Raw genomic sequence first — 8572 nt, 5'->3', positions numbered from 1 at the left:
ATCTTGTTACCTATGAGCAACACTTAGTAAAGTTCTGGCATATAACATTAGTGACTTTAATTCATTTAATAATAATGGAGGTAGTAATTATCATTATTATGATTTTACCAAGGGTCAAGGCACTAGTTATGGGAGGGATATGTGGTTGCAAAGCATCATTCTATTGCTTACTTAGGTAGGAACTTTGGGCTGGTTATTTAACCTCCTTATTCTCATATTCCTCATTCATAAAATGAGGAATAAAATTAGTATCTACCTCAGAGAGTTGTTATATGGATTACAGTAGAAGATATGTAATTGGCTTAGCACTATGTCTGAAAATACTTCATATCCAATGTTTGTTCATTACTATTGCTCATGAAATACATATTAGTTCAAACCCTGTCAAATCCTGAAACACTTACCATCAGGTATACCCATGGCTTTCTTTCCCAACCTACTCCTGAATGACTCATACAGTGGTCCGCAAAGGGGAGTTTTTTCACCAGTAAATTTACTGGGATATAGGAAAAATATTAAGGAATTATACATCTACATGTTATATACACATAAACATATATATATACATGTGTATGCCTGTATATTATATATTATATCTAATATCTATATATCTTATTTCTTCTTAGTCTCAGACACATAATATCCTAACATATATTGTATATCGTATATTGTATATCGTAATCTATAAATTTATATCTTATATCTTCTTTTAAATGTCTATATTTAAATATACTTTAAAATGGCATAATATATTAATACATGTAAATAATTTATAAGTAGACAAAATATACCTATATTAGAAGTGTGATGGAGTTTTTTTTTTTTTGAGAGAGAGCGAGAGAGCACATGAGCCAGTGCAATAGGAGGGGGAGGGCAGAGGGAGATGGAAAGAGAGAACCTTAAGCAGGATCCACGCCCAGCGTAGAGCCCAATGTAGGGCTTGATCACACAACCCTGAGATCATGACCTGAGCCGAAATCAAGCGTCAGACACCTAACTGACTGAGCCAGCCAGGCACCCCAGAAGTGTGATGGAGATTTTTATTGATAGGGAATGAAATGAAAAAAATGTTTAGAAATCAATTTACAACTTTCTTGACACAATAACATTTAATTTGCTGTAAGATACTAATTTGCCAACTGCTAGCCAAACTGGTAGGAAGAATGGCAATTGATATCTGGTACAAGAGAGTCCTAGCATGAACTATTAGTTAAGCGTTATAGGTATCTAAGGTGAAAGGCTTGTGTAATAATAATTACTATAACAGATAATATATATTAAGTGCTTATCATGCATCAGACGTTGGGTAAGCACTTTGCATATGTTAACTTCATTTAAACTGCATAAATACCTGTGGTTACTACTAAAATTTGTACTTTACAGATGAGGAAAAAAGTCCTTGCACAGAGTTACAAAACTAGTAAATAGTAAAGTCAGAGTTTGTACTCACGCATCTAGCCATTCCAGGTGTTATAACAGTAACAGTCTGGGTCTAGTAATTCTCTATCACACTTGACCAAATCCAATTTTTAAAATCTGTTTACAGATTGAATCTTATTTGACCCTCACAGCAAACCTTTGAGTTATAATGAGCCCTTTTTATAGATAGCACCATTTCATAGAAGTTGATGTGCTGAAAGCAGGGTCCCCCTAGATCACTGGTCTGCAGTTTCTTTGTGTAATATTCTTTCTAATATATAACCGTTGCTCTCAGGGAAAGCCCGAAATCGGCAGAGTTGAAGGATCAGAGATTTGATGGATTTGTCTGATGCTTACACTTGAATTCCAAATGTCAATATGTGTCTGTCATACCTTTTGTTTCTGATCAGAAGTTATTTTTTAATGAAGTCTAAATTCTAGGAATTATATGACTTCAAATTACTTGTGAAATGCGAATTGTCTTTCTTCTGGCCATGGCCTTTACCTTTCATCAAGTTATAACATGTTGGTTAAAGAAACAATTAACAACCAGCTCTTTTTTCTAAAGCATAAGCAGCGGATGGGTTTACTACACTTCGTCGCTGACTAATACCCTCATTCATTTCTAAGCTCTGGCAAAAACACAAACCTTTTCTATACCTTTGTTAATAGCCACACTGCAAAAGAAGCAGACATCTTATAAATAAATGTGATGGTGGGTACAGACATACACATATATCTTGCCATGATTTCACAGTAATGATCTCCTGTTAAGTAGGAAGCACAAAAGGGAAGAATAATTCCTTATATTTTCTGTAATTTCTTAGAGAGATGTGTAAAACATTTTGAAAATTCCCCTGTTCCATGCTTTATGAGCAGCAGAAGTAAAGTGAACAATTGCTTGCTTCATTCAAGTCTTAAAACTTCTCCATCCAAAATAGTGATGTGATGAAATAACTTGTTTTTAGCTTGAATGATTAGGAAAATTGCATGAGTACTCCACAGTGCAGATTAGACCACAGTGTGTAAATATTCTTTATAGCATATGCCCTGCCTTTCTAGTATCTAGAGCACAGATTGGCAAACTTGTTCTGAAAATGAACAGAGAGGAAATATTTGGGGCTCTGCGGGCCATAAGGCTTTGTTGCCCTAATTAACTCTCATTGTAGCAGGAAAGCATCTAATAAGACAATGGTGAATGAGTGGGCAGGGCTTTGTTCCAGTAACGCCGTATTTATAAAGCAGGCAAATCAAAGGAGTGTTAAATTTGGCCGGAGGGCCATAATTGGCTAATCCCTGATCTAGAACTACTGGCACCAAAAAACCTTCACCACCAGTAATTTAGAATATAGAGATTACATATACATATAACATGTCTATACATATAAGTGTGTATGGTTTTAATAATATCTCTGAAGATAGAAGTCTTATTTAAATCTCAAAAAAAAAAAATAGTGAACTGAAATCCTTCTGAACTGTTTCTCATTTTTAAGTTAATTCTCTCATTTAGAAGTCACATCAGTGTCATGAGGCTGGAAGGGCTGCCATTATTATTCATGTGCTTTCATTTGTAAAAGATGAAACTAAGGCCCTAGCTAATTGGTAGAATTTGAACCAGGTCTTCCAAAACCCAATGATGGGTCTTTCTTCTCTGGATGATTTGAAATATATCAATTGTAGCAAATTTTGACCTCACTGAAATAAGTTTATGCCTAGATTTTACAATGTTACCTTTTAGGAAATATGGATACCAGGCACACCTAAATCAGGAATCTGAGTAGCATGTAATTAAATTTATATTAGTTTATATTTCCTAACAAATGGAGTTCAAAGATTTTGTTTACAGCATCATCAATATGGACTTTATTATATCTGTGTCTGGAAGATCAACACCCCTGCTCGCATACCAGACAAGCACTGGGCTCTTACAGCATTAATTCAAAGCTTTCTTTATATTTTGTATTGGTCAATGGGAGGCCACAAACTGCGTTAGGGGGTAGGAACTAAAAAAGAGCTGAATTACTCTGAAGAGGAAAATAGAAGGTTTTTTTTTAAGAGATGGAGTGGGGGAAGGGCGGAGGGCGAGAGAATCTTAAGCAGGCTCTATGTCTGGTGCAGAGCCCAACGTGGGGCTCTATTTCATGACCCTGAGATCATGAACTGAGCCAAAATCAAGACTCTGGACGCTTAACCAACTGAGCCAACCAGGGGCCCCAGGAGAATTTTTATTCGATTAGTTGGCTGATCGATTTGGCTCCAGCAGAGAAAAAGAGAGAGGAGAGGGAGGGGAGGGCAAAGGAGTGGAGAGGAGGAGAGAGAATGAATAACCAAAGTATAAAATGGCAACAAAGCAAAACAAAAACAACCACTTTAAGAACAGGGATGGCTAATATTCAGTTTCAAGTTGTTTTCATTGTGGTGATGTTAACATCTCCCCACCTCTATCTTCCCCAAAGCTTTGGTGATGTTAACATCTCCCCGCCTCTATCTTCCCCAAAGCTTTAGAAAGTCTGCCCCACATGACAGCCTCTAGTGCAAGTTTATGTGTACGTAAATCAAGGAAAGAAAGCAGTTTTCCTCTCCGGTGGTGCTGTCTGTGGACAGGAAAGAAAAACCCACACTTGGATTAAATGGCTATTCTCTGAGAACAAATCACTGGGCCTTCCAAGTTGGAGGGGGCCCTCAATAATCAACTTGCCACCCAGTGGTTTATTGATCTTTGAGCAACTGTGCTATTCCGGAGGCCACCCTGAGTAAGGCTGTATTGCAACCACGCTCCTTTTTTGTCTTCCACTCATATACCAACTTGACTCATCTTTAAACAGAGCTTGGTCCTGCTTATGCTCAATCCTGAGCTAAAAACTTCTACCATATAATGGATTTCTGCTGGAACTACTGGGTGGCTTTATGATTTGGTCAGTCCAACAGAAGCCAGTTCATGATGGGAAGTTCTGTTGAGGGTTTCCTTTGCTGTGCAGAAGCTTTTTATTTTGATATCGTCCCAATAGTTATTTTTGTTTTCGTTTCCCTTGCCTCAGTTTAGAAAAATGTTGCTAAGGCTGATGTCAAAGAAATTACCACCTGTGCTCTCTTCTAGGAATTTTATGGTTTCGGGCCTCACACTGAGGTCTTATCCGTTTTGAGTTTATTTTTGTTGAGGGTGCAAGAAAGTGGTCCAGTGTCATTCTTGTACATGTAGCTGTCCAGTTTTCCCAGCACCATTTATTGAAGAGACTGTCTTTTCTCCATTGTATATTCTTGCCTCTTTTGTCATAGATTAACTGACCATAAAAGCATGGGTTTATTTCTGGGCTCTCTATTCTGTTCCATTGATCTATCTGTCTATTTTTGCACCAGTACTATACGGTTTCAATTACTACAGCTTTGTAATACATCTTGAAATCTGAGACTGTGATACCTCCCGCTTTGTTCTTTCTCAAGATCGCTTTGGCTATTCGGGGTCTTTTGTGGTTCCATACACATTTTAGTATTATTCTTCCTAGTTCTGTGAAAAATGTTGTTGGTGTTTTGATAGGAATTGCATTGAATCTGTAGATCGCTTTGAGTCATGTGGACATTTTAACAAAAATATGGTCACTTGGACTCTGAGGCCAAGCCTTGTGTCTCTACCAGAGTCCAGACCCAGCAATCTACTCACTGATTCTCCCACTGGGATCTGACATAAATGCATCAGTGCATCTTTTTCCACAACAACATCTCCAATACCACCGATTATGGCAGATCATGTGATCCAAATGGCTGGTCAGCTTGCACTGCAGCTTGATCTGCTGCAGAACCCTTTCCTTCTCTGGGTCCCAATCAAAGATGACATCCTTTCATAACACCCAATACAGAGTCCAGACCAGTATTCCTGGGTGCAAAATGAGTTGTCTCCAGAAAAAGAGAGACTTCCAGAAATTAGAATTCTTTGTGAAAGAGGATGCAAGATGCATAATTTATCTTTTACTTTAAGGAAATATCATGATACATCCCTGATTTCTGGTCTCCTAAAATGTTTCCCTAAAACATTGATGTGGCAGATCTCTCAATATTCATAAGATTAGTGTACTCGCCTCCGCAGTGTTTACGTCTTAAAGATTTTTGCATGTTAGTCACCTCTAGCTTATTCTGGTCAAACAGCATGATGCCAAAGATGTACTAGAGTAGTATGATATTCTGCAGGTCTGCATAGCTCAGATTTCTTCACTATATTACGACAGAAAGAAGGAAAGGTAACATAACCTTGGGCTAAAACTGTTGAATATATTGTCATCTACTTATTGTGAAAGTCAACTGTTTCTGATCTTTCATCCAGTTTCAGTAGAAAGGAACAGTTACTAAATTAATTAATTAATCACAACCATGTATTGAAAACCATACTACATCAATCTATGGTAGAAAAAAAAATACCCAGATTTTATAGGAGCCCAGACTAGCAGATGGAACAGAACTATGAGAAGGATTCTAACTCCTGTTTCTTTAAATCTTATAATGCCTTAATCTCTCTACCATCTCCTCTGGGATGCGATGGTGTTTTTGATTTGCCATCTTGGCCAGGCATGGGAGGCAGTTTCAGAGGTTTTCCACTTGATTTCTCCACTGTGCTAGCAATTACTCCATAGGTCAAGGACCCAGTGCGGGGGTTCCTCCAATTGCCAAGGATGTCAATCACTAGTATACCTCCACGGGTTGAGGACGTGGCCACCAGGTGAGTTCATGAACCTGGTGAACTCTGTAATTCAGACCTGAAGGAACAATCTGATACCTCAGCTCTCTAGGTATCAGTGCCCTTAGGGACACTCTGTTTTACTTACTATCTCCACAACTGTCATTGGTTTAAGACGCCCCGACTGCCACCCTGACCTTGCCATTTGTTATAACAATTATAACATCCTAGTTTCTGGCAATTAAGTCTGTCTCCTAGTTTCTATTGTTTTAGAGCCCCATCATCCCCATGGCTATCAGTGAGCCAAGCTCAGTTCCAGACCACTGCAATAGAGCAAATATTTCAATAAAGCAAGTCAAATGAATTTTTTGGTTTTCTCTATGCATATCAAAGTTATGTTTATATAAAACTTTAGTCTATTAAGTGTGCAATGGCATTATGTCTAAAAAAGCCGTGTACATACCTTAATTAAAATGCTTTATTGCTAAAAAATGCTAACCATCATCTGAGCTTTCAGCAGGTTCTAATTTTTTTGCTGGAGGAAGGTCTTGCCTCAACATTGATGGCTGCTGACTGATCAGGGTGGTGGTTGCCGAAGGTTGAGATGGCTGTGGACAGTTTAAAAAATAAGGCAAGGAAGTTTGCCACATTGATTGACTCTTCCTTTCATTAACAATTTCTCTGTAGCATGAGATGCTGTTCGATAGACTTTGAACCACACTAGAATTCTTTAAAAATTGGAGTCAATCTTCTCAAACCCTGCCACTGCTTTATCAACTAAATTTATGTAATATTCTAAATCTCGTTGTCATTTCAACAATCTTCACAGCATCTTCACCAGGAGTAGATTCCATCTCAAGAAACCATTTTCTTTACTCATCCATTAGAAGCAACTCTTCATTCAAATTTGATCATGAGATGCAGCAATTCAGTCACCTTTTCAGGTTCCACATCTAATTCTAGTTCTTTTGCTATTTCCACCATATTCACAGTTACCTCCTCCACTGAAGTCTTGAAACTCTCAAAGTCCTCCATGAGGGTTGGAACCAACTTCTTCCAAACTCCTGTCAATGTAGATATTTTCATCTCTTCTCACAAATCAGAAATATTCATAATGGCATCTAGAATGGTGAACCCTTTCCAGAAGGTTTCAATTTACTTTGCCCAGATCCATCAGACGAATCACTGTCTATGGCAGCTATAGCCTTATGAAATGTATTCCTTATATAACAAGACTCATAAGTTGAAATTACTGCTTGATCTGTGGGCTACAGAATGGATGTTGTGTTAACAGGCAAGAAAACAACTTTAATCTTGCTGTATATCTCTATCAGAGGTCTCGGGTGACCAGGTGCATTGTCAATGAACAGTACTATTTTGAATGGAATCTTTTTTTCTGAACAGTACGTCCTAATAGTGGACTTAAAATATTCAGTAAGCCATGTCATAAACAGATGTGCTGTCATCTAGGCTTTGTTTTTCCATTTATAGAGCACAGGCAGAGGAGATCTGGCATAATTCTTAAAAGCCCTAGGATTTTTGGAATGGTAAATGAGCATTGGCTTCAACATAAAGTCGCCAGCTCCTAACAAGAGAGTCAGCCTGTCCTTTGAAGCTTTGAAGTGAGGCATTGACTTCTCCTCTCTAGCTATGAAAGTCCTAGATGGCATCTTCTTCCAGTATGAAGCTGTGGTGTCTACATCTGTTGTTTAACATAGCCACTTTCATGATTATCTTAGCTAGATCTTCTGGATGACTTGCTGCAGCTTTTACATCAGCACTTGCTGCTTTATCTAGCACTTTTATGTCATGGAGATGGCTTCTTCTTTAAACCTCACAAAAGCCAAACTCTGCTGACTTCAAATTTTTCTTCTGCAGCTTTCTCTCTCAGCCTTTGTAGAAAAGGAGTTAGGGCTTTGCTCTGGATTCGGCTTTGGCTTAAGGGAATGTTGTGGCTGATTTGATCTTCTATCTAGACCACTAAAACTTTCTCCATGTCAGCAATAAGGCTGTTTCGCTTTCTTATCATTCATGCATTCACTGGAGTAGGACTTTTAATTTCCTTTAAGAATTTATCCTTTGCATTCATACCTTGGCTAACTGGTGCAAGAGGCTTAGCTTTTGGCCTACCCTGGCTTTTGACATGCCTTCCTAACTAAGCTTTATCATTTCTACCTTTTGATTAAAAGTGTGGCTTTTCCTTTCACTTGAACACTTGGAGGCCATTGTAGGGTTATTAAATGGCCTCATTTCAATATTGTTGTGTCTCATGGAATAAGGATGCCTGAGGAGAAGGAGATGGAGGAATGGCCAGCCAGTAGAGCAGTCAGAATATATACATTTATCAGTTAAGCTTGCCTTATATGGGGGATTCGTGGTGCCCCAAAACAATTACAATAACAACATCAAAGATCACTGATCACAGATCATCATAATAAATATAATAATAATGAAAAAGTTGGAAATACTGCAAGAAATACCTAAATA

At 38.1% G+C, this 8572-nt stretch overlaps 1 pseudogene; it reads right to left on the bottom strand.

Moving 5' to 3' along the window:
* Nucleotides 1-6579: 6579 nt before the first annotated feature.
* On the bottom strand, nucleotides 6580-8311 carry LOC118016251 (annotated as a pseudogene).
* Between the last annotated feature and the right edge of the window lie 261 nt (nucleotides 8312-8572).

This window comes from Mirounga leonina, unplaced genomic scaffold (genome assembly GCF_011800145.1).
Source record: "Mirounga leonina isolate KUSES-001 unplaced genomic scaffold, KU_Mleo_1.0 Mir_166, whole genome shotgun sequence".
Classification (NCBI taxonomy): Eukaryota; Metazoa; Chordata; class Mammalia; order Carnivora; family Phocidae; genus Mirounga; species Mirounga leonina.
This window is presented reverse-complemented; position numbering and strand designations above follow the sequence as displayed.